General features: G+C 42.3%; 1 protein-coding gene across 1 annotated transcript in view; it reads right to left on the reverse strand.

Annotated features, from left to right (window-relative positions):
* LOC133771981 (guanine nucleotide-binding protein G(q) subunit alpha) overlaps positions 1–27,040 on the reverse strand; it is a 312,920-nt gene that overhangs the window by 221,780 nt on the left and 64,100 nt on the right. The window lies entirely within an intron of this gene.

Here is a 27,040-nt window from a genome sequence, read left to right on the forward strand (position 1 = left end):
GCTGCTCCTCTTCTGATCCAGCTCTCTGCTATGGCCTGGGAAAGCAGTTGAAGATGGCCCAAGTCCTTGGGCCCCTGCACCCACGTGGGAGACCTGGAAGAAGCTCCTGGCTCCTGGCTTTGGATAGGTGCAGCTCCGGCCGTTGCAGCCATATGGGGACTGAACCAGCAGATGGAAGACCTCTCTCTCTCTGTCTGCCTCTCCTCTCTGTATAACTCTGACTTTCAAATAAATAAAATAAATATTTAACTAAATAAATTTGCCTTAAAATGGAAATATTCGGGCCAGCACTATGGCGCGGCGGGTTCATGCCCTGCCCTGAAGCACAGGCATCCCATATGGGCGCCGCTTCTAGTCCCGGCTACTCCTCTTCTGATCCAGCTCTCTGCTGTGGCCTGGGAAAGCAGTAGAAGATGGCCCAAGTCTTTGGGCCCCTGCACCCACGTGGGAAACCCGGAAGAAGCTCCTGACTCCTGGCTTCGGATCAGCGCAGCTCCAACAGTTGCAGCCAATTGAGGAGTGAACCAGCGGATGGAAGACCTCTATCTCTATCTCTGCCTCTCCTCTCTGTGTAACTATGACTTTCAAATCAATGAATAAATCTTAAAAAAAAATTTAAAAATGAAAATATTCAAAATCCTCTTTTTAAGAAAAATACACAGTATCTCATCATTTTCCATACTCATCCTATGATGCAACAGTACATTAGAACTTCCTTCTCTTATCTAGCACCCATTAGTCAACCTTTTCTCAGCCCTTCATCCCCTTTATTGTGATTATAATGTTCATTTTTTAATGTCCTGCACCTATCTTTTTTATAATAAAAAAGCATAATTTAACATTGCTGAAAAAATCACATCATTTGTCACAGTAAGTTAACATGTTTATCAGATAGCATGAACAATACAGAAAAAATTTTAAAACCCTCAGAGGGGTTGGGCCTTTGGCACAGCAGTTAAGACACTATGTGGAATATATGGGTTTGAGTCCTGGCCCAGCCTCCAATTCCAATCTCATTAATGCACATTCTGCGAGGCAGTGATAATGGTTCGAGAAGCTGAGTCCTCACTATCCACATAAAAGATCTGGATCGAGTACTGGATTTCTAGCTTCAGACTGGCCCAGTCCTGGCTGAGAGCGCCATCCACAGCCCACCCACCAGGCTGGCAGTCAAGACAGCTCTGCCAAGTGAGGTTCAAGGGTGGGGCTCCTGTCCCCAGCAGAAATGAGAAAGATTGTGGCAGGGCCATGGGGGCTCTGAGGCCAATGGGGAGTCAGGCATATGGTCACAGTTGTATCCCACAGTGGGAGGTCAGGCAGAATTTAACCTGTGAAAACTCTAGGTGAGACAGAGGCTAGGAAACACTGTGAGGCCTGGGGCTAGAAGAGTGATTCCAGCAGAGCACACATTTCCTTGGAGAGTAACACAGGAATCTGAGGTCAGCAGCCACCTCCACAGGCCAGCAGCACCTGCTGGTCAGGACAAGGAAGGAAGGACAGCAGTTGGGATGGAGCCAATCCTGATAATCTCTCAGTAAGGACACGACTGTCTGAGAACATGATACAGGTAAGTTATTCAAAGAAGCTATTGCTCCATCCACACAGAACAAGGTGGGGTTAGAACCAGGCCAATCTGAGCAGCAAGCTTCATCATACTTTTAAGGAAAAAAATTGGGAAGGGCATGTGAAGTCACCAGTTGGGATGCTTGGGTCCCACAGCAGAGTGCCTGCGTCTGAGTCTGAGAGTCTGCTTCCTGTTACTAGGCACCCCGGGAGGCTCAAGTACTTGGGTCCCTATCACCCATGTGGAAGATCCAGATTGAGTCACCAGCTCCCAGTTTAAGCTTGGGAGTGAAACTAGTGATTAAGATCCTTCCCTCCCTCCCACCCTTCCTCTGTCCCTCCCTCTCTTCCCTTTGCAAATGAATTAATAAAATTTAAAATTGACATTGAAAACAAAGAGGCACAAGTTTGTGGCCCAGCACTTATTACCCCTTGGGACGCTGGCATCTCATATCGGAGTACCTCCAATTCCAATCCAGCTTTCAGCTAATGTGCACCCCGGGAGGCTGCTGATGATAGCAGAAGCACTTGGTCCTTGCCACTTACGTGGGAAACCAGGACTGGGTCCCGAACTCCTTTGTTCAGCCTGGCCCAGCCCTAAAGCTACTGCAAGCAACTGGAGAGTGAACCAGTGGATGACAGATCTCTCCTAATGTCTGTGTGTGTGCATGCGAGCATGTGCATGCAAGTGTGTGCACATGTGTGTCTACCATTCAAATAAAAGTGGGGGAAAAAACTAAAAAATAAGAATATTATTAAAAGACTTGCATGCAAATTCTTGTGGGCAAGAAACTTTTCCATCTGAGGATACTTTAAGAAGTTCATGGAAAATGTAATTAAATGGTAAGTTTATTTTGTATGAAAACATTTTTTAAATACATAGTTTTTTCGCTATACACTGCCCATGAATCTTCTGAACACTCTCTCTATATATATACATACACACATACATACACACACACAGACTCAAAGAAAGCTCTGTCCTGATTCAGAATCCTGTTCTCTAATTTCCTTTTAACTTCTTGCAATCTGGTTTTTGTCTTGAACCCTTGGATGTAACTACCCTCAAGAAAGATTCCAGATTCACGTGGCCAAGCCCTATCCCATCTGGGTGATATCCTCTCCCCATGCCTCTTCCTGTATTTTATTTCTTACAGATGCACCTTCCCATTTACCCCGTTCTCTACTGAAAAAAAATACCATATCTGGTTTCAACCACACACTGCAAAGCTCTCACCAGGTTCCCTTCCCAACTGCTGCTCTGCAGGCAATTACAAATGATTCCATTAAGCTCACGTCTGTGTGTGGGGGTCAGCTCCAAACTTGCCAACAAATTCTCAACTCTACAGAGGGAACGTCCCACTTTGGGGAACTACCTCATTCCCTGTCTGCAGTAGGTTAAGCGTGGTCAGTTTTCCGTACCAGCTCTTCCTAGATTTGTGTCTGTGCCTGCACACTGGAGAGCTGGCCCAACTCCATGAAGGAAAACACACTGCAACAGGGAATGTTTATCCCTCCCTTGAAAGCCTCACACAACAGTGGCCATTCGCTCCAACAAGCCCCCTGCGTCCTCCACACAGCTACAACCCATGTCTATTCCTACCCCCAAATGATCCTCTATGGAAATTCCAGTATCTTCTTCTTTATGTATTAAAAACAGAAGCTTCTGCATGGATAAATAAGAAAACATTTACAAGTGGTTATCTCTAGGGAGGAAATGCAAGCAAGGGAAGGAAGTTCTTACTTTTCATTTTATATATCTCTGAAAATTTTTTAAATGTGCCTGCATACAGATTTTCCACTAAATAACCACTTTTTATGAGACAGCCAGCTCGTGTAGGAGGATATATGCACAGGCATAGTCATTACAATGTCCTCATGGGTGATACTAAAAACAAACCTAGTAAGGGTAGAAAATAAAAGGTGGAAACCAGAAATACTTAAATCAAGCAATAAACATGGCCTTTGTGCAGAATGCAAGGGTACATGCATAAAATAAAACACCGGGCAGCTATTCAAAACACTCTCCTATCACTGAAAGCATCTATGATACATTAAAAATGGGTCAGATAACTACTTTGCAACTTACGGGAGAAAAACTACATTCTACACAAAAGATTCAGAGCACTACAAAGACAAGAGTTACATCCCGTATATTTACCCAGTGCACTTTGTTTAAGATATATCTATAAAATATGAATTCTGGGACAGGCATTTGGCACAGAGGTTGAACAACTGCTTGGGACACTCATATCCTATATGGGAGTTCCCAGGTTTGTGCTCCAGTTCTACCTTTCTATCTCTGCTTTTCAAATAAAAAAATGAATAGAAATAAAATGTGTATTTGGGGGCCAGTGTTGTGATGTGGCACAAGTTAAGCTACCACTTGCAAAACTGGCATCCCGGATTGGAGTGCTGGTTCAAGTCCTGGCTGCTCTACTTCCAATCCAGCTTCCTGCTAATGTACCTGAGAAGACACAGAAGATGGCCCAAGTGCTTGGGTCCTTGCCACCCATGTGGGAAACCAGGATGGAGTTCCTAGTTCCTGGCTGTAGCCTGGCCCAGACTTAGATGTTACAGATCTTCAGAGAGTGAACCAGTGGATGGAAGAGCTCTCTGTGTTTCTGTCTCTCCCTGTCACTCCACCTTCCAAATAAATAAATCTTCACAGTCAATTTTTAGTAGAATCACTTCATTTACTTATCCCAATAAAGCAATCATTGCTAAAGACATGTTTAGATTCATCTTTCACAAATATCTTCACAGTCTACTTACAAATTACATAAATCAAACAAGTCTCTTAGCTTTATAGTTAATTTGCTTAACTGTTTACCTATTATCATCTAGACGGTCAATCTTTCATGTAAAACCCAATTTGTTCTCAGTCCATGAGAGGAACAAGCCACTTAACCTGTATACCAAAGAAGGGTTTCCTCTAAGGTGGGGAGGTGCATAACTGAATTCCAAGGCCTTTGACATCATGCAGACTTAATCTTTTATGTAGAATGTAGTTTTTCTCCCGTAAGTTGCAAGAGAAAGACTTAAGGGAGTTATCTCGCTTGACAAATGATCAATACAGGAGATCTCAATGATCTCACAAAAAGTCCATGTTTCAAGGTCTCCTAAAATAAGCAGTAACTGCCCCCAGATCAGTCCATGAGACACAAAGACCAAAGGCCAGGTGGGCAGCACCCATTCCAGCCGTACCTCCAGACTTGCTGTTACAAAGACTCTCTGCCCCTTACTCCCACCCTTCCAGCAGTCTGCCTCGAAGCATGCTGACCACCAGAAGGATAATCCTGCAAGGGCAAAGACTCAACTATTTCCCGATTCCCTGGCCTGTGAAAGACTTTCCTGGCCTGTGAAAGACTTCTGGCTGAGGCTGAAATCCTGAGGTTTAGACGGTATACGTATTTTGTATATCTGAATTTCGCCTAGCAAAAGTGAGAAAATATGCCTGTAAGTATGTTGACTCAAAGCAGAAAATATACTCAATTTTTTAATTTAAGATGAAGTGTTTGTTCCTTTTGTTGTTACACTTCTAGGGTGACCCAGAAGTCGCACAAAAGAGAGAAAAAGTGGAGAAACTTCTTAATCTTTCAAAGAATTTTCACTGCACAGTCAAATCCAAAACAAAAATTAAAACAGCACAGTGGCTATGTGTTATATAATAAATTCTCCTATTTCTCAACTCTCATTTTATAACAAAAATGTGAAGGACACACAAATAACAAAAAAAAATAAAATAAGTATATTAGCACTATTGCACTGTACCTTTACTTAAATTTATTATATTTTATTTTTAGATTGCTTTAGATCAGTTAAGAAATGAAAACTTAAGAACTGCAGAAAAAGTTAAGTTTCAGCTTCCATAAACATAACATTTATTTCCAAATTCAAATACAATCATTCGTCACTGGCATTGTGGTATAGTGGATTAAGCCACTAACTGCAATGTTGGCATCCCATTTCAGTGCTGGTTTGAGTTCTGGCTGCTTCACTTCCAATCCATCTCCCTGTTAATGCACCTAGGAAAGCAGTGGAAGATGATCCAAGTACTTGGACCCCTGCAACCCACGTGGGAGACAAGGATGAAGCTCCCAGCTCCTGGCTTCTGGTTGGCCTAGTCCCAGCAGCCATTTGGGGAGTGAACCAGTAGATGGAAGATTTCTCTCTATCTCCCTCTCTCTCTCTCTAACTCTCCTTTTCAAATAGGTAAAATAAATCTTTAAAAAAAAATACAAACAGCTGTTAGGTATTTAATTTATCTCACATCTTCCAAATTCCATTTACTATGCTAACTCAGAACTGTGTCACCTGACAAACTCAACATTTGTTTCACTCCTGTATTGCTTAATAATTCATGGGCAATCATCTAAGAGCCCATTAATAAATAATAAACAAATACAAAATATCAGATTTCATGCTTGATGATTCATATCAAAAGCATGAGACTGGGAAAACAAGAAAAAAGCGTCTAAAGACAAAAGTAGAGAAGTATTTCTGAGAAGTATATCAAAACGAGCAATTCTCTTCAGCTCACTACCTTTATTTTTAAGTTACATTTTAGGGGTATGCGCTATGGTGTAGTGGGTAAGCCTGCCACCTGCAGTGCCAGCATCACATGTGTGTGCCAGTTCGAGTCCCGAATGCTCCACTTCCAATCCAGCTCTCTGCTATGGTCTGGGAAAGCAGAGAAGATGGCCCAAGACCTTGGGCCCCTGCACGCGTATGGGAGACCCAGAAGAAGCTCCTGGCTTCAGATCGGCATAGCTCCGGCTGTTACGGACATTTGGGGAGTGAACCAGCGGTTGGAAGACCTCTCTCTCCCTCTCCCTCTCCCTCTCCCTCTCCCTCTCCCTCTCCCTCTCCCTCTCCCTCTCCCTCTCCCTCTCCCTCTCCCTCTCCCTCTCCCTCTCCCTCTCCCTCACCCTCTCCCTCTCTCTCTGCTTCTCCTTCTCTCTATATATAACTCTTTCAAATAAATAAATAAATCTTTAAAATAAAGTTACATTATGGACAAAACAGCATACTACAATAAAAGTTGTACTAGAGAACTCCAGTCTGTGGAAAATTGGAATTAACAGATAAAAGATTTAAAATACAGACATATTTCTCGACATAGGTTCCATCAAGCTCCAAACACCATAAGTGATTAATATGGTCATTTATGTCTATCCCTGAGGAATTGAGGGGCCTGTGAATTTAACCTTGTCAATGTAGTCTTTTTGACATATTTAACAAAAGAAAGTGGGTGCTCTTAAAGATTATTTTTTATTTAGGAAACAAAAAGAAGCTACAAAAAGCCAAATCAGGACTGAAAGATAACTGCCTAGTGATTTCCTATCTTAACTCTCACAAAGTTGTCCTTGGTGCTTTTGTTTTTACTCATTTGAGACAGAGAGAGAGAGAGCACACTCTCATCTGCTGGTTCACTCCCCAAACACCCAAACAGCCATGGCTGGTCCAGGGCTAAAGCCAGGAACTGGGAATTCAATCCAGCTCTCTCACCTGGATGGTAGGGACCCAACTGTTTAGCCATAGCAGAAAGCTGGAATTGGGACCTGGAGCCAGGAACTTAGCCCAGGCACTCTGATACAGAACACAGATCTCTTATTCTGCTAGGCCAAACACCCACCCCACCTCCTTACGTGATGAGAGGAATGAGCAGGAGCACCGTCATGGTGGAGAAGGTTCTCTAGTGAAGCTTTCTGGGGCATTCGCCTGCTAAGGCTTTGGCCAGCCTTCTCAAAACTCCCCTAAGAAAAATCCCAAAAATCTATACAAAAAAAAATGCCTTCAGCATCCCCACAAAACCATTGCCATGATCTTTGCTCCTGATAAGTCTGCTTTGGCCAGACCATTTCCACCCCTTGACAGCCACTGCCTTGGGTTGTGCTGTGTCTTTGGGCTCATATTGGTAAACCTTTTTCATCTCCCTGTTGCAGTTCTTCAAAGAAATGCATCAGGATCTTGATGCCACTTGTTGAAAATTCCCTGACAGCTCTGCTTTTGACTGTAGCTGATCTGGGCACAACAGTTTTGGCACCCATCAAGCAGAACATTTGCTCAACTTTAATTTTTCAGTCGGAAGTGCATCAGCTGAACTGATGGTATAGGCTATGGCTTCTGCAGGGCATGAGCAAGGTTGATTCTTCCCTCACTAATTGCTGGGGCTGGTCTACCACCGTGGGCTTCATCTTCAACAACACCTCGGCCCTTCCCATAGCATGCTGTCCATTTGTAAAATGCTCACTTCTTCGGGGCACTGTCCTATGCACTTTTAATGAAGCAGCTATGATTTAACCATTCTTCCACCCAAGCTTCAACATCAATTTGATGTTTGTTCTTCCACTTTTCGCAGAATGTCTATTGCTCTGATAGGGGCTCTTTTCCAACTATCTTACCCTTCTTATTGCTTCAAACTGGACTCTGTCCAGACGTGTCATAACAAAGCTAGGAAAAGCTCATTTTGGTGCAAAACAAACTTTAACATGCATGCATAATTTTTTTCTACTCTGCATTTTCCATGAACTTTTTGAAGAGCCCACGTGTATGTTCCCAAGCACACACTCTCGGTGAGGCCATTGTGTGGAAAGAGCTGCTAACTCTGTGGAGAGGAGAAGCAGAGGCCCTGGGGGTGGAGCGCTCCTGAGCTGCTGCTCTGGGAGCTTCCCTGGCCTGAGAGAGAAGGCCCACAGCGCTGGTGGGCCAGCTGTATTTTCACAACTTGTTGGGATGATTCTGATGTCCATCAAAGTGCAAGCACCCCTATTATTCCCTGCTGTCTCTCAGCAAAATCATCTCTGGGTGTTTATGTTGTTTCTGTATTTGTGACAAAAAGAACCCGATTTGTATGCTTTGAAAACAGTTCAGTGTCTTTAAAGCGATACCCCGAAGTTCAAATAAATTGCACTAGAAAACTGCAGGGAGGAGAGGCGCGTCCTCCCCTCTGACCCTGCCCAGAAGGAAGCCTAACGCAGGCTAGCCTGGCAGTGTACACTGGGAAAGGGATGAGCTGTAATGAGAAACGGCTTCAAGGGCCTGGGGAAAGGTCTCCCCATGGCCCTGCTGTGCAGTGAATCCCTGCACGCCCCAGCCCAGCGGCAGGCCTTCTTTTCTTTCTTAAAACAAAAACAAACTACGGACAGACGTTCATCTGTGACTGCTTTGTTAAATGAAGTAATCCTCTTATGGTATTTAATCTGCCAGTGTTTGAACAGATAATAAATGTTGTGGCTATCAAAACTAAGGAAGTAAATCAAATACAGCTGGCTGGCAATGAGACAGAACCAAGTAACAATTACAACGAACTGTGCACGGGCGACCCAGCTACTGCCTGCTGCCAGCAGAGACAGACCTTCCCTTAAAATCCAATTTGGCTCTTGCAATACATCGTCGCCAACATATACTCACTGTAAAAGCAACAATCTATTAACCTGTAATCATCCTTCAGGGTCACAAATGTTTCATTCTCTATTCCTACCCAATTCAAAAACCAGGGCACAATGATTTCATATCCCGCTTAACTGAGCAGTATGAAATATTATGCTGTCTTCCAGAAAAAGGTTTAAGGCTTTATTTGAGGAAACTACACCATGAAAATTGTTTCATTTCCTTATCAGCTTGGTTCCCCATGGGATTCTAAAAGTGCCGTTCCATCCACTGCTTGCATCTGATACCAATAAGGGGGAGAATCATCAGGGAGACAGGGGTCAGCTGGGTTTCACTGAAAGAGACACTGCATTGTAACTAGATTTCTATCTTCTCCAGAACAGTCTGTCCTTATTCTTCCTCATTTGTTCAGCTCAGCCACACGACAAGTGGTGTTTGGAGAACTGCAGTTGAGGGAAGGTCATTTCCTTTCATACGATGTGTAAGGTGTCAGCAGCCTAGCTGCCACCTCCAGCCCACCTGGTGGGATCTACACACTAGAACCATCCTGATGCTAGATAAAGCAGCAGAATGATACCAAGAGTTGGACTGAATAACACTGTTGAGGACATCAGGGTATGACTTCACCCATGCCTCAGAAAAATTTCCTTTGGACGTTACATTCTAATTAATTCAGAGCAGCATACAAGAAAAACATGCCATAAATGTGATACAGCATACAAGAAAAATGTGCCAGATTTCAAAGAATGTCAAAACTCAAGGGACCGAAAACTAGAGTCCCAGAGCTGCAAAATGCCTTCAGGGTACTTAACCTCAAGCTCTGCACTTATTAGATATATAGAAACTGAGGCATAGAGCTATTAAGAGACCAGACTAAATCCAAAGAGCTGCCTAATGATAAAAGCTGGCTGGCATCAGGGTCTCTTGATTTTTGCCACAGCACTATTAAGCTGATGGAATGTCACCAGTCATCCCTGTGTTATCCACAAGCATAGCACAAACACTTCTGAAGAGGCACTCGGAGTGCCCAGAGAAAACTCCCTGTAAGTGTTCTGGGTAACCTGCTCAGTTTTTACTAAATTGTCCCTGACCACTGCGTGATTTCTATGACACAGGTCTCTCCTGCAAAACCACCAAATAATAGCTGGCCAGTAATAAGCCTGAGACAGCTGAAGACACGGGCTCGACACACTTCACATGAGCAATGCTGAGAATGTTCAAACTCCGCAGTAGTGGCTCCAGCATAAGTGAGAGTGGGCAGGCTGTATAAAACCATTACACCATACCAAAGTCGTGAAAGAAAAACAGGAAAGTTACCTAATTGCATGTAAGCACTTTTTTTTTTTTTAACATTTATTTGAAAGACAGAGTTACAGAGAGGCAGAGACACAGAGAGAGAGAGGTCTTCCATCCGCTGGTTCACTCCCCAGAAGGCTGCAATGGTAGGAGCTACGCTGATCCAAAGCCAGGAGCTTTTTCCAGGTCTCCCATTCGGGTGCAGGGGCCCAAGGACTTGTGCCATCTTCTGTTGCTTTCCCAGGCCACAGCAGAGAGCTGGATTGAAGTGGAACAGCCAGGACGGGAAACAGCGCCCAAATGGGATGCCGGCACCCTTCACACACTGTGCCACAGTGCTGACCCCCATAAGTACTTTCTACATGTGATGTTATACTCTATTTCTACTCATAAAAAAACAAATTTGCATAATCTGAAGTTCTAATGCAAAATTTTGCTCAATAATTCTCAAAAAGCCTAAGCCAATTCATTAAAAATTTGAGTCGTGTAATTATGAAATGACTGAAACAAGCCCTTAATTTGGCCACCTCCAATCACTTAGATGAATTTTACAGATTAATTCAAACTCTTGTTATAGATGTCATGTTTAGTTTTAAGAGGGACAATAAATCTAAATTTTAGATTTATAAGAATTAAAGGAATGCCAAGTAATAAGTTGGCCTAAGATTTTCAGTAGTCTTTGTGTTTTAAATTTGTCCAAAATCATGACCACATAAAGCTGTTGAACATATGGGTGATAAAAACTGTTTGCTTCTATGCAAGGTCAGAGGTGATGCTTCCTCCTTATTACAGTAATTCCTGCCACGGCGATGACTCAGCAATCTTCTGTGGTCTGACTAGGGCACATCCATGACCAATAAAACCCTATGAGTGATATCTGTTTTATTTCTAACGTTTTGTTTTTTTTGTTTTTGTTTTTTGTTTTTTGTTTTTTTTTCAGCAAATGTTGTCTTTTTTCACTGCCAAAGACTATGTGTATTGAGCACATTCTACTTGCCAGGTGCTCTATACATGTTAACTGATTTTACCCTCAACAATACTATAGATTATCACAATTAAAAATCATTGCATTATAAATATTATTATAGGTTGAGCATCCCTAATCCAAAAGTCAAAAATTCAAAACACATCAAATCTGAAACTTTCTGAGCGCCAAGACATTGCTACAAGTAGAAAATTTCTCACCTGATCTCACATGACAGGTCACAGTCAAAAAGCAGACACACTATAAATATTGTACAGAATTACCTTAAGACTACGTGTAGGGGTTGATGCTGTGGCTCAGTGAGTAAAAGCACAAGCATGCAGTGCCGGCATCCCATATGTATGCCGGTTCCAGTCCTGGCTGCTCCACTTCCAATCCAGCTCCTTGCTAATGTGCCTGGGAAAGCAGCAGAAGATGGCCCAAGTCCTTGGGCCCCTGCACCGACGTGGGAAACCTGGAAGAAGCTCCTGGCTCCTGATCGCCTCCGCTCTGGCCATTAAAGCCATCTGGGGAGTGAACCAGCAGTTGGAAGACTTCTCTTTCTCTGTCTCTACCTCTCTCTGTAACTCTATTTTTCAAATAAATGAAATAAATGTAAAAAAAAAAAAAAAAGACTGTGTATAAGATGCATATAAAACATAATTTAATTATTATGCTTAGACTTGGGTTCCATCACCAACATACCTTATTATGTATGTGCAAACATCCCAAAATCTAAAATCTAAAATACTTCTGACCCCAAGCATTTCAGATAGGGGATACTCAACATATATCTAACACAGGATTCAGTATGCATTCATTTTAAACTCACTAGGCTCCAAAATCGAAATAGAAATATACTGCCCCTAAAAGAGAGAAAAAAGTCACCACCAGGAAAACTGTTGATTACTTTTATAAATGTAAAGCCTTAGACATCCTGCTAAATTTATGTCCCTGTACAGATTTAATCCCTAGCCCTCATGACCCCGTCATGATCTTGTTATAAATACAAATGTACAGTTTCCTTTCTCATGTTTTTGGAATGCGGGAAGAGCTGAGAAAATGGCTTCAAACTCCAAAAGATTAATATTTTCCTTGTGGCACAAGGATCCCTAACTTTGAAAACCATACATCCTATGAGAAGATCAAGTTCTGGGGCAGACACACAAGCCTCGTGATGAGCACTGCTCAATGATGGAGTCTCTTTCTCGGCATTCCTCTGGGCCTCCTCAATGATGAGCACAGAGCCTCAGGAAGGGTGGGGAGGGAAGAAACAGCCTGTCACTCAATTCTCAGGCAAAGGAAGAGAACTTGAGTAAACTAACTGTGGAGGCACAGAGGGTGGAGGGACCATCTTCTCTAAATGTGCAAGATGTGTTCAATTTGCATTCAGCATTGAATGAGTCCTGTAGGTATACTGCTAAGCCAGGGAGACACACTGTCTCTTTCCTTAATGTCAGCAGGTAAGAGTTTTTTAACACCTGAGTTATACTACAGGAATTTGAGCAAGAAAATGATTAAAAAAAAAAAAGTTACCCTCAGGGAGGCATTAATTATTCTAGGTTCTGAGACAGGATTGTGACCAAGTGCCTGAGTGAATGAGCAAATGTAACAGAATGGGTATTGTGTAAGTTAAGATTCTGAAAACAGGCCAGCGCCGCGGCTCACTAGGCTAATCCTCCGCCTTGCAGCGCCGGCACACCGGGTTCTAGTCTCAGTCGGGGCACCGATCCTGTCCCGGTTGCCCCTCTTCCAGGCCAGCTCTCTGCTGTGGCCAGGGAGTGCAGTGGAGGATGGCCCAAGTGCTTGGGCCCTGCACCCCATGGGAGACCAGGAGAAGCACCTGGCTCCTGCCTTAGGATCAGCGCGGTGCGCCGGCCGCAGCGCGCTACCGCGGCAGGCATTGGAGGGTGAACCAACGGCAAAAGGAAGACCTTTCTCTCTGTCTCCCTCTACTGTCCACTCTGCCTGTCAAAAAAAAAAAAAAAAGATTCTGAAAACAGTGTGTAGAATAAGGATGAGGGGACAGCGCCTTGGCTCACTTGGTTAATCCTCTGCCTGCAACGCCAGCATCCCACATGGGCGCTGGGTTCTGTCCCGATTGCTCCTCTTCCGTTCCAGCTCTCTGCTGTGGCCTGGGAAGGCAGTGGAGGATGGCCGAAGTGCTTGGGCCCCTGCACCCACATTGAAGACCAGGAGGAAGCACCTGGCTCCTGGCTTCGGATTGGTGCAGCGCCGGCTGTAGTGGCCATTTGGGGAGTGAACCAACGGAAGGAAGACCTTTCACTCTGTCTCCCTCTCTCATTGTTTATAACTCTACCTGTCAAATTAAAAAAAAAAAAAAAAAAGAATAAGCATGAAAGTAAAATAGCCTCATTTAAGAGTATAGCTGGTGACAGAATGGTAGAAATAAATGCTGGTAGTATAAGATCAAAATAATGAGAACAACTATAATAGATACAGCATTGCTCCTGTCCCTGGAGGCATGTAACATGTAGCTATCTGTATCACACACAGGAAGGAGCAGAACCACTGTTGCATGGGAAGCAATTAATGAGAAGTGAATGCTATAGAGCACAGGGAATTTACTTGTTCCTTTCCAACTAGGTCAGACTCACAGGGACAACGGAATTTCATGAGCAACTTCAATAAGCGAAAGTCAGAGATCTGCAAGCTGAAGAGGTGAGGAAAGAGGAGACTGCAGACCCTGGGGAGCTATCTTAGTTGCTACGGGGCAAGCACGGCCAGCTGCAATCAGAAAGAGAGCAGGCAGGACGTGTTTAAACAAGTATTTGCCACCACCTAACTATTTCTGCTGTCCAGGTTGCCTATGCAGTAAGGTCATCTTGTGGCAACTCACATAGTGTGGCATATTTAGGAAAAGGCTATGGGGTCAGTGTTGTGGTACAGCAGGTTAAGTCACCACCTGCAATACTGGCATCTCATGAGCACTGGCTTGAGTCCCAGCTGCTCCACTTCTGATCCAGCTCCCAGCAGCAGAAGATGACCCAAGTGTCTGGGGCCCTGCCACTCAAGTGGGAGACCTGGATAGAATTCTGGCTCCTGGCTCCAGCCTGACCCAGCTCTGGCTGTTGCAGCCATTTGGGGAAACCAGCAGATGGAAGACAACTTTTTTTTCTCACTCTCTGTAAACTCTGCCTTTCAAATAAATAAGTAAGTATTTTAAAAAATAAAAAGAACCTAAATGGCAGGCATGTTTTCACAAGGTCAAATACTGTATTAATTACGAGTCTATGATTCTATGGTTACCTTCACAAACACGCTCCTTAAGAGACAAATTTTGCCTTTAGAAAGACAATACGGACAAACCACATAACATTCTGAGGATCAGTGTTCCCGTCTCTGTAACAGGAACAGTAGAGTAGCCATTAACGGATAAACATCTTGGGAGGATTAAAAATGTAAATTCTATACTTAGCTTGCTGTCTGGAAGGTAAGAAAATGTCAGTTAGTGCTGGCTGCTGATATTTACTTTTTGTTATTTTTCAAAATCCCATCAAGGCCAAGAACTTAAAACTTTCAGGTATTGATCTACTTTTTTCCATGACTGGTTATGGGCTACATCTCCAATGTATCCTACTACCAATACAAAAAACATAAAGATTAGTTTTAACAATTGACCAAATAAAAAGTAACCAGAGAAGTACATCTACAGCCCTGAGCCATAAAATACTGTGCTAAAACAATAAGTGACTTACAGATTGTGCAACACTTGTGGGCACTCCAGTCTATTCACTAATGTGGAAAATGAAGTACTTCCTTTGGAAGTCATGGAATTAACAAAACACAACAATGACTATATGAAAGACTAGTAAATATTTTCTTAAGGAACTAACATAGGTTAGGGATGTATCTTTTAACTAGGTCATCATTTCTTGGTCAACATGTCTATTGGTCACTATGGTTGGTCACAATCTAATCCCATTGACCACCAGGCAGGTAAGGCAAGTGCAAGAACATATGGGTTCAGTGTGAAACATTAGGAAGCGGTAAAGACTTGGGCCAATCAAATGAAATGGGACAGCGGGGAGATCATCAGCTGTGCAAAACAGAATATGCTCACAGACTAATTTCAAAACCAGCAGTTTGCAACCTAACAAACGCCCTAAATTCTTTGATGTTTTCTCCTATTTCCCAATTCCAACGTACCCCAAACTGCTATTAGCACTTAGTGCTAACACTGAGAACAAAAACGAGCAATGAGCACTTTTTGTGCATGTAATCTAAGCCTCGGCTCATCACTGGATTTCAAAGCTGTGGTGTGCATCAGCACCACACAGGGCAAGGATCCCAAAGCAGTTCAGTGTCTCCTAAGATCCCTGGGTGATTCTTCCCATATTAAAGAGAACCCTCTTCTCTCTATAATGATTTATTTACATTGTAAAATCTTTCTCTTACATTGTTCTGCCATTCCAATGTTTCATTCATTTAAATTTTCCAACTTTTAATCTGTCATAAAATATTTTTTTCCCTTGTGGAGTCTAAGCAAAGAATCCGTACTTTGCAATTATCTGTTGTCTCATTTCCCATATACACTTTTTATTTTTATTTTCTCCTTCATACTTAAAGATAATATAAAATGTATAAATATTAAATGTGTGATATTCAACATATCCATAAAATACAAATAAATCTTTAAATAAAACAGATTGCTAGTATAATTTGGGGTTTTATAGAAAGAGTTCTGCATTTTTCTACATTATTCTCTCAATTTTAATCTGCATGAAAGTATGCTTTTGAGGAAACAGCACAAATCAGTTTGAATATTGTAATCAAAACATTATAGAACAGTATATTTCCTTCACTTACTACTTCATTTGAGTATCTAAAAAAATATTTTTTTCATTTATTTGAGAAGAAGAGAGAAAGCACATCTCCATCTGCTAGCTGGTTTACTCCCCAAATCCCAAAACAGCCAGGGCTGGGCTGGACCAGAACCACTTATTTTTATATCTTTCCCTATTCCATGTAATATCTAGCCTTTCATAATTATTCAAAGGACTGTATAAAGAAGAAAGAGGAGTATCTCCTTTCCAAATAATTGCTAACAAATCTAACTATATGATAAAGTTTTATTACAATTTTGGAAAATTTATTAAAATTAAAATACAATTTATTAAAAGTTTGGAAAACCAAGGTCAAGATTCATTTACATATATGTACGTGTATGTGCGTGTGTATAAATATAAAGACTTAGACTAAAAGAAGAGACCAGACCACAACCCTGGGACTCCTGTATGTTCAGTCCATGTCTCACTCCCTTGGGCCATAAAACCTGAAGGATAGAAGCCAAGCACAATGGGATGTTGCACTGCCTCCATGCTGCGAAAGCAGACAGAGGTGATAGATAACTGGACTCCTTGCCTCTCTACTTAACACCATTTATTACATCGTTTTACTTGTACGGGCATAACACCAACTTACTTAGATGGAAAGTGGTACTTAGGAGAGAATAGGTTCAGTTTCAGTTTTTTTTTTTTTTTTTTTTTAAGATTTATTTATTTGAAAGGCATAGTTACAGGGAGGCAGAGACAGAGAGAGAGGTCTTCCATCTGCTGCTTCACTCCCCAAATGGGCACAACAGCAAGAGCTGTGCCAATCTGGACCCAGGAGCCATCTTCCACTGCTTTCCCAGGCCATAGCAGACAGCCAGATCAGAAGTGGAGCAGTCAGGACTCAAACCGGCGCCCATATGGACTGTCAGAACTGCAGGCAGTGGCCCTACCCACTACGCCACAGCGCCAGCCCACAGCTTCAATTTTACTATTAGCTTTAATTTCATTTGGAATACTCTATGGAATCATCTTTTTCTTTCTTTACAAATCTTTCTTTTCCTTCAGTTTTTCTACTCCCTCTTAATTCTTTCTCTTCCAACTTCCCCAAAAAGAAGAAGAAAAAAAAAAGCCAAAAGGACTGATATCCGTTGGTTATGCCAGACATTCTTTTCTTTTCCTACTTCATGTCCTAACTTCATCTTAATATCTTTCCCTTAACCATTCTAAATAACTAAGGTTAATACTTTTGAATGTTGTAAAATATACCTGGGATTTTGTCACCTAGGTCTGATGAGGCCCAGGATCAGAAGATGGAGTGTTGCCCACAGTTCCCCAGAGGAAGTGTGCCATGCTACATGAGGCCACACAGGGCTGCAGTGGGAGGCACCAGAGCTGGTCAGGAGGTGGAGGGCAAGGGCTTCTGTGGGCAGGAGTCTTTATTGTGGTTTCCATGGGAAGGAACAGGTGTAGCAGAGTAAACAGTTAAGGACAGACACTCTCAATGATTTGTGCAGGCTCTGTGCTGCCCAGATTATCCCTCCCACCCCACCCAGCCACAGGGTGACATTACAGCAGCCAGACAGCAGCTCACCAGGCAAGAACGCTAAAGCAGGTGGGTGATGGGTCTAGACTCTTAAGTAGCTGGTTTGCATATGAAAGACATCCTGACAGTTATCCAGGAGAGTGCACTGTCACTAGGATTAGCAAGGGCTCAAGAATTTAAGATTCAGGATGGGGGTGCAAGGGTTAAACCCCCCCCCCCCCGGCTGCTCCTCTTCCAATCCAGCTCCCTACTAAAGCACTGGGAAGGCAGCGGAAGAGGGCCCCTGCCATCCACGTGGGAGACCCATATGGGGTTCCAGGTTCCTGGCTTCAGCATGGCCTACACCCAGCCATCCCAGAAATTCAGGGACTGAACCAGTGGATGGAAGATCTCTCATTCCTTGTCTCTCCTTCGTTTTGTCACTTGCTCAAATAAATAAATCATTTAAAAAAAAAAAAAAAGAGTCATAGCTGGCATCCTATCCAAATCTGCCAAGCAAATAAAGAAACAAGGAAAGGCAAGCTGTAAGTATAAGAACATTCAATATAGTGAGATCCAGAAAAGACAAGACTGTTGATTTTTTTTTCTAAAGTTGTACTTTAAGTTCTACCATCAAAACTTCAAAGAAAAGCATGATCATAAAGAAGAGAAAGGAACAATGTCTATAAATACACAAAAAGAACTTCTAGTAATTAAAAGTACAGTATCAAAAATAAAAGGGGCCGGCGGTGTGGCGTAGCAGGTGAAGCTGCAGCCTGCCTGTTTGAGTCCCAGCTGCTCCACTTCCTATCCAGCTCTCTGCTGTGGCCTGGGAGAGCAGTGGAGGATGACCCAAGCCCATGGGCCCCTGCACCCATGCGGGAGACCAGGAGAAGCTCCTGGCTTCGGATGGGCGCGGCTCCGACCATTGTGGCCAATTGGGGAGTGAACCAGCAGGTAGACGATCTCTCTCTCTGCCTCTCCTTCTCTCTCTGTGTAACTCTAACTTTCAAGTAAAATAAATAAATCTATTAAAAAAAAAAAGATGTAAATAAGAACATGTGACTGAAAAGAAACATATGTGAACCAGAAAATACAGCAACAGAAGCACAAAAAGGAAGCCCAGGAGGAAAAAACCACCTCAGTGATGTGTGGAACAGTAACAAGTTATCTGATATGTTTAGAATGGGAATCCCTGGAGAGAAAAGAAAGGTGGGGACATTAAGAAGCAAATATTTGAAGAAATAATGTCTGAAAATGTTCCAAATCTGGTGAAAGCTAAAATGCATCAACATCAAGCAAAAGAAAATCACACGGGGTGGTGCATAACCCAACTGCTGAAAACCTGGGGTAGGGAGAAAACCCTAGAGGCACTCAGAGGGAAAAAGACACATCACATGTGAAGACCTGATTATGTGCTGCTTACCAAAAATACCTTAAAAAGAAAGGAAAAGACGGTTTAAAAGTGAGTGGCTGGAAAAAAATACATCACGCTATTAGTCAAAAGAAAATTGTAATAAATATATTAATATCAGACACTGCATATCTTAATACAAACAGTATTATCAGATATAAAGATTATCTTATAAGGATCAACTTATCAAAAGGGCATTAAAATCTTAATTGTTTATGTGCCCACTAGCTGAGCTTTAAAAGAGAGCAAAAATGACAGAGCTGCAGAAAGACAAAGAAAAGTCCACAATCATACTGAGAAGATTTCAATATTCCTTTCTCAATGGGGCAAGGAGATATAAAAGAATCAAATAACATTATTAACCACTTTAACTAAATGCTTTTTATAGAACACTTCTCCTAACTGCACATGAAACATTTATGTACATGATATTCCTGACTATAAAACTAGTCAAAGGGCTGGCGCTGTGGTGTGGCGGGTTAAGCTGCCGCCTGAAGCGCCGGCATCCCATATGGGTGCCAGTTCAAGTCCAGCTGCTCCACTTCTGATCCAGCTCTCTGCTATGGCTTGGGAAAGCAGTAGAGGATGGCCTAAGCCCTTGGGGCCCTGCACCCATGTGGGACACCCGGAAGAAGCTCCTGGCTCCTGGCTTTGGATCAGCCCAGCTCCAGCCCTTGCAGACAATTGGGGAGTCAGCTAGCCAATGCAAGACCCTCCTCCCTCCCTTTCCCTCTCTATGCCTCTCTCTCTCTCTCAGTGTAACTCTTTCAAATAAATAATCTTAAAAAAAAAAAAAACTAGTCTGTAGATGACATAAAACTAGTCTCAAATTTGAAGATTCCTACAAAATACATCCTCTCACTACAACGTAATTTGAAATCAGTCAAAGGATATCTAGAAAGTCCCAAATATCTGGCAACTTATAAACACGCTTTCAGCTAACACATAAGAAAATTTAAAAGGGAAATTAGAAAAAATAATAATAAAAATACAATATGTTAAAAGTGGGATAGCACTAAATGAGTACCTGGAAAGAAATGAGTAGCAGCAAACACCTGTATTTTTAAAAAGAAAAGGAAAGGTCTAAAATCAATTCCCTCAGTTTCTACCTTAAAAAGATTTTTTTTTATAAAGTAAGGGCAAATTAAATTCAAAATACACATGAAAAAGGAAAGTTAAATGGTCAGAGATCAGTAGTTCAGCACTTAAAGTGATAAAGATAAAAGCATATAATCTCTCTCTCTCTTTCTTTCTTTTTTTTTTTTTTTTTTTTTTGACAGGCAGAGTGGACAGTGAGAGAGAGAGAGAGAGAAAGGTCTTCCTTTTTGCCGTTGGTTCACCCTCCAATGGCTGCCACGGCCGGTGCGCCGTGGCCAGCGCACTGCACTGATGCGAAGGCAGGAGCCAGGTGCTAATCCTGGTCTCCCATGGGGTGCAGGGCCCAAGCACTTGGGCCATCCTTCACTGCACTCCCGGGCCACAGCAGAGAGCTGGCCTGGAAGAGGGGCAACCGGGACAGGATCGGTGCCCCGACCAGGACTAGAACCTGGTGTGCTGGCGCCGCAAGGCGGAGGATTAGCCTGTTGAGCCACGGTGCCGGCCGCATATAATCTCAATATCCCATACCCATTCCTCCTAAAAACTCTCAGCAAAGTAGGAATGGAAAGGAACACCCTCATCTAATAATGAGCATCTTCAAAAAAAACCTACAGTGCCTAATCACACCTACCAGGCAAGATTGATTTCATTCAGCCTAAGACCAAGAATAAAACATGGGGTAGGCGCTGTGGTGCAGTGCGTTAAGCCACCACTCAGGACACCTACAACCCATGTCAGGCTCCAGGTCGAGTTCCAGCTGCTCAGCTTTCAATCCAGCTCTCTGCTAATGCACCTGGGAAGCAGAAAATGACAGCTCAAGTACTTGATTCCCTGCCATCTATATGGGAGACTCAGATGTCATTGCTGGCTTCTGGCTTTAACCTGGTCCACACCCAAATGTTACAGCTATTTGAAGAGTGAACTGACAGATGGAAGATATTTTCTCTCTCTCTCTCTCTCTCTCTCTCCTTCCCAATCAACCTGCCTTTCAAATAAATAAATCTTACAAATACAGAATGAAAGAGATCCTCTCTTACCACTTCTACTAACAAAATGCTCAAAGTTCTTCTAGTCAATGCAATAAGATAAGAAAGACAAGGCTTTCAGGCTGGAAAGGAAGAAGTCTTTTTCAACAGATTACATGGTAATCTGCATGGAACTATGTAATGCTGCTTATTTTAAAAATAATAATACCTGGGGCTGGTGCCTTGGTGCAGTGAGTTAATCCTCCACCTGCGGCGCCAGCATCCTATATGGGCTGCCCCTCTTCCAATCCAGCTCTCTGCTATAGCCTGGGAAAGCAGTAGAGGATGGCCCAAGTCCTTGGGCCTCTGCACCCGTGTGGGAGACTGGGAGGAGGCTCCTGGCTCCTCTGTTGGGCCATTTGTGTAGTGAACCAATGGAGGGAAGACCTTTCTCTCTCTCTCCCTCTTACTGTCTGTAACTCTACCTCTCAAATAAATAAATAAAATATTTTTTAAAAATAATAATACCTGATAGACCTTAATTGAATGGATAAATGAGTTTAACAAAAACCTAAAAGCAGTATTCAAAAACCAACCATATTTCTATATGCAAGTAATAAACAACTAATTATTACACTTAAAAATTTACAACAGCATCAAAACTACAAAATACCTATGATAAATATGGCAGCAGATGTGTAAGATCTGTACAAAACACTGCTTAACGGAATTTAAGAAAACCTTCCTAAGTAAAGAGCTATGTATTCATGGCTTGAAGGACTAAAAAATGTGTAGCTGTCAATTTTCCCTTTACTGATCTTCAGAGGTAGTGCAATCCCTATCAAAAATCCCAGAAGGCTCTTTTATAGAAATTTATAAGTTGAATGCAAAATTTATTTTGGAAATGCAAGGTCTTGTAAGACTCAATACAACTTTGAAAAACAACAATGTTGGGAGGCTAATATCTGATTTCAGATACACTAATCAAGACTAATCAAGTGGTATCAAGGTAAACAAAGAGGTTCATGGTATGTAAACACCAGAAATAGACCAAATCACAAATATAGACAATTAATTACCATGGAAGGTGCAAAGGCAATTTCCAGGAGAAAAAAAAAAAAACAGTCTTTCTAACAAATGGTGCTAGGGGACAGCACTGAGGCACAGAGGTTAAGCTACTGCTTGCAATGTAGTATCCCTTGTTGGAATGCTGGTTTGAGTTCCAGCTGCTCCACTTCTAATCCAGCTTTCTGCTAATGTGCCAGGGAAGGCAGCACCGGATGGCCCAAGTGCTGAAGTCCCTACCATTCATGTGGAGATCCTGGATCCTGACGTAAGCCTGACCCAGACCTGGCTGTTACAGCCATCTGGTGATGGAAAGTGTATGTGTGTGTGTGTCTCTCTCCCTCTCCCCCCTCCTACCTCATCACTCTTCTTCTTCTTCTTCTTCTTTTTTAAGATTTATTTATTTATTTGAAAGGCAGAGTGAGAGAGAAGAAGAGACAGAGAGAGGTCTTCCATCTGCTGGTTCACTCCCCAAATGGCCATAACTGCGGGGGCTGGGCCATGCAGAAGCCAAAAGCTTCTTCCAGGTCTCCCACATGGGTGCAGGGGCCCAAAGACTTGGGCCATCTTCCATTGCTTTTCCAGGCACATTAGCAGGGAGCTGGATCTGAAGTGGAACAGCTAGGACTCGAACCAGTGCCTATATGGGATGCCAGCACTGCAGATGGCAGCTTAAATCAGAGCCACAGCACAGACCCCATCACTCTGCCTTTCAATCAATCAATCAATCAATCAACTTTTAAAAAGCAGCGCTAGAACTATTGGATATTCATATCCATAAAAAATGTCTTTTACCCAACTCTCACACAATGCATAAAAATTAACTCAAAAGATTTTCTTCCTAAGTTTCCTTTTAGATATTTTATAGCATAGATTTTATATTAAATCTACAAGGAAAAATGACAGAAAATCTTTGTAATCTTGGGTTTGGCAATGATTTCTTAGATACAACACTACTCACATAGTCTATAAAAGAAAAAAATAATTAGATTTCATCAAAATTAAAATTAGGAGTCAGAGTTGTGGTGCAGCTAGTTAACCTGCCAACTAGAACGCCAGCATTCCATAAGTACTGGTTGGAGCCCTGGCTGTTCCACTTCTGATTCAGCTCCCAACAAAAGCACCTGGGAAATCAGTAAAGATGGCCAAGTGCTTGGGCCCCTGCTGAGGCCCAGATGGAGTTCTAGGCTCCTGGCTTCAGCCTGGCCCAGCCCTGGCCCTGGTGGCCATTTGGGAAGTGAACCAACAAATCTCGATCTCTCTCTCTCTCACTCTCTCTCTCTCTCTGCCTTTCAAATAAATAAATCTTTTTTAAAATATTAAAAAATTTTTTTCAAAGGATGCTGTAAGAACAAAATACACAGGCAAGGAGAAAATATCTTGAAGACATATATCTGGACCTGTATCCAGAAAAGACTAAGAACTCTCAAAACTCAGTAACAAGAGAATAAGTAATCCAAAAGAAAACAAGACAAAAGATCTGCACACTTCACCAAAAAAGAAGGGAAATGAGCACATGAAAACTATGTAACATCAGCCACTAGGGAAAACAAATCAAAACCACAAGGAGATACCACTTCAATCTACGAAAATTACTGAAGATTTTTTACAGCACTTACCATACCAACTGCTGGCAAAGATGAAAAGCAAAGGGAATTCTCACAGACGGTTACTGGGAATGCAAAATGTTAAAAAAAAAAAAAAATCACTCTGCAAAACTACTTAGCAATTTCTTAAAAGTTAACCTATGATGTGTTCAAGCCATTCCACCCTTAGATGTAAACTACAAGGGGAAAAATGTCTATGTCCATATGGTCTCCTATACATGAATGCCCACAGCAGCTTTGTAGTAGCCAAAATCTGGAAACAATCCAAGTCTCTATCAACATCTGAGTGGATAAAGAAAGGAAGGTCTATCCAACAGAACATGTCTCAGCAAAAAAAAAAAAAAAAAAAAAAAGGGAAAAAAAAAAAGAGTTAACTATCAGTACCTGTGATAGCATGGATGAATCTCAAAATAATTTTACAGGATGATAAAGGACAAAGAGAAGTAAACAAACTGCACAAGTAAACAAACTGGAACTCAACTAAATGCAAGGATGCTTCCCCAGGGGAGACTGAAGAGGGGAGAGGGCAAACAAAGAGACATGAGTAATTTTTGGGTGTCATGAATATGTTCACCATCTTGATGGTGGTGATGGCTTCATTGGGTACCTATAAATGATAAAGCATCAAATTCCACACATTAGTATTCTCAACTTACTATATGTATAAATCTCACAAAAGCTGGTGTTATAAAACAGTTATAACAAACTAAATTATATCTTTTTGGGATCTGATTACCAACAGGTAACAGAATATTTTGCTACATTTTTTTAACTCATTTATTTGAGAGACAGAGAAAGAAAGAGCTCCTATCCATTGATTCTCTCACTCAGTGATTGCCAGCAATGGCCCCCAGCCAGGACCAAAACTGGAAGCTGGGAACATCATTCAGGTCTTCCACATGGGTGGCAGAACTCGATCACTTGGGCCATCACAGTGATCTCCCAGGATCTGCACTAGCAGAACCCTGGAATCAGGAGCTATAGGTGGAGATCAAACTCCAGTGGGATAGAGGTATGTCAACCCCTAGGCCAAACACCCAACCCCAAGTTTTTCTATCTAATAGCATTTTACAAAGATGAAAAGCATGCTTTGAACTTTTTTAAAGTAACTATGGTTCCCCCAAAGGAATAAAATTCATTTTCTTTAGGCTTGGTTTACTACAACAATGCCTCACTGTAGCTAAGCCACTAAACCTTATTACTAGCCAAAATTTCATCCACAGGAAGTAAAAGTTTACTCATCATGAAGTCAGGAGAGTCAACACCCGTGAGAGGTAAGTGGTAATGCACTGGAAGAAACAACGATTTTCAGCCTGTGAGACTTCCAAACTGCGTCTAAAGACGTCGTTTTCCAAGTACGAATGCCTGGCAGAGGACACAGGCTGTGGACCCCACCATCCTCCCTCCGACAGACTTTGTTCTTGCACACAATCTGGAAGGCTTTCTCTGCATATGTCAAAGGCCTTTTTGCCTCTGGCTCCACTGCCTGCCACATGCACTGGCTCTGCCTTGGTCAACACTGTCCCTTGCTGGCTTGAGTGTGGCAGTCTCTGGGATGCCACTTTGACCTTGTTGTCACAGTTTCTCTGAAACACATTCTTCATCATTCCCCCATGGGCTTTTCTTTTTCCATTTTTTTTTTTTTAAATCTGCTTTTCAAAGCTCAGACTTGCACCTTTGTCAGGGATCTGAAGTGAAGGTGAATCATCAGTTTTAACCCCTAGTACCTTCAGGAAGAAGGACGCCACACCAGTGTGGCACAGGGAGACACTGCCCCGTCCCCTCTGCACTGATACCACTGGTGGTCTGACAGCAGGTGCTTGGTGGGTCGAAAAGATTCTCCAGATTCAACTGTGGTGGCTCCACACCACCAAAGGCCTGTGGTCCTCGTGCTATAGCTCTGGGTACTTTAATGCCACGTGTACCACTCTTGGCAGTTAGCCCCCTACTCTGCCTGGAACCAGCCTCTCTCCACCCAAACCTAGTCTTGTTGGTAGATCTCAGTCTAAGCCTTTTATGTGCTCAAAGTGGCCCCTTCTCCTGATCAGATTCCCTTTCCAAACCACTCTTAGATCATCCAAAGGAATGGAGCATGAAAACACATGCCTCAGTGTGGACAACTAAGGGTCTGTTTGCTTGTTTAATGACAGGAATACTCTGGATTTAGATAGCAGTGAGGCTTGCACAACTTTGAAAATGTATCAACCGCTCAATCATACACAATTCCATCTTACAATTTGGTATTTAATACACTTAAAAAAAAAACAACTCTGACATGTATACTTTAAAATGGTGAATTATATAAATTACAACTCAATTTTCAAAAGCAGTAAAGAACTGAAACTGTAGAAAGGCAGAAATAAAGCCACCAACCATGCTGTTTGCTGAGTGCAGTGTTTCAGGGGCCCTTCAGGTGAAACGAAGTCCCTATAGGATAAATGAAGCACTAAATTCAAAATGTGAATTATATTTCTCTTTTCTCTCTAGAGGAATCAAAAATCAGACATCTTTTAAGTGTTTTCCAGTTCTTATACAAATGATAGTAAATTTATCAGGATGTCTAAGTGTTCATTTACCATCTAGTTTCCTTCCTCTTGGACTCCACAGTCTATCTGGAACAATCTAATGTAATAGCAAAGAAAAAAAGTAATTTAAATTACACTATTAGACAAGGCAGTGACATTCGATGTATTTAATGTATTTCCCAGACACTATCTCAAATGCTTTCCATTTCCCAATCAACAACACGGCTCCGTTCTAATAGATCTGGCCATCAGATGTAATTGGCCTTCAATTACATTTCATTCCAAATTAATCTTCATAAGTGTACCAAGCCAAAGCAAAGACAATGTTGTTTGCCAAAGCAGAAATACTGAAATGCTGGGCCTCTTAAAGAGAACTTAGCAAGAACACCAGATCTGCTGGGTGAGTAATCTTCATCTCTAAACATGGGGATTTTATGGGAAACTGCCACCCATGGGCGAGCTGGTTGCTCCCACACGGCACCTACACCAGGACACTGCATGGACAGCGCTCTTCCCCAGTAATGCATGAGTGATCACACAGTCCAAGAGTGTTTCTGAGGGAAATGCAAGTGTATTTACTCTTTGGGGATTGCCTTAGGTCTCCACAGCTCCTCCTCCTCCCCCTAGGAGCTACATTAACTCCTTCTTAACACAGCCAGGCAGCTCAATCAGTCTTATTCAATCCCTGCCCCCACTCCTTCCAGTTCCCTTTGGCCTTGCCACCTACAGCTATAAAATACAACTGAGGATCTCTTAACAACTTCACACTCTTGCGAATCTCTAATTTCCTAACACACCAGAATTACCATTCAGGGCCCTAAAGCTGAAAT

Source organism: Lepus europaeus, chromosome 12 (genome assembly GCF_033115175.1).
Source record: "Lepus europaeus isolate LE1 chromosome 12, mLepTim1.pri, whole genome shotgun sequence".
NCBI lineage: Eukaryota > Metazoa > Chordata > Mammalia > Lagomorpha > Leporidae > Lepus > Lepus europaeus.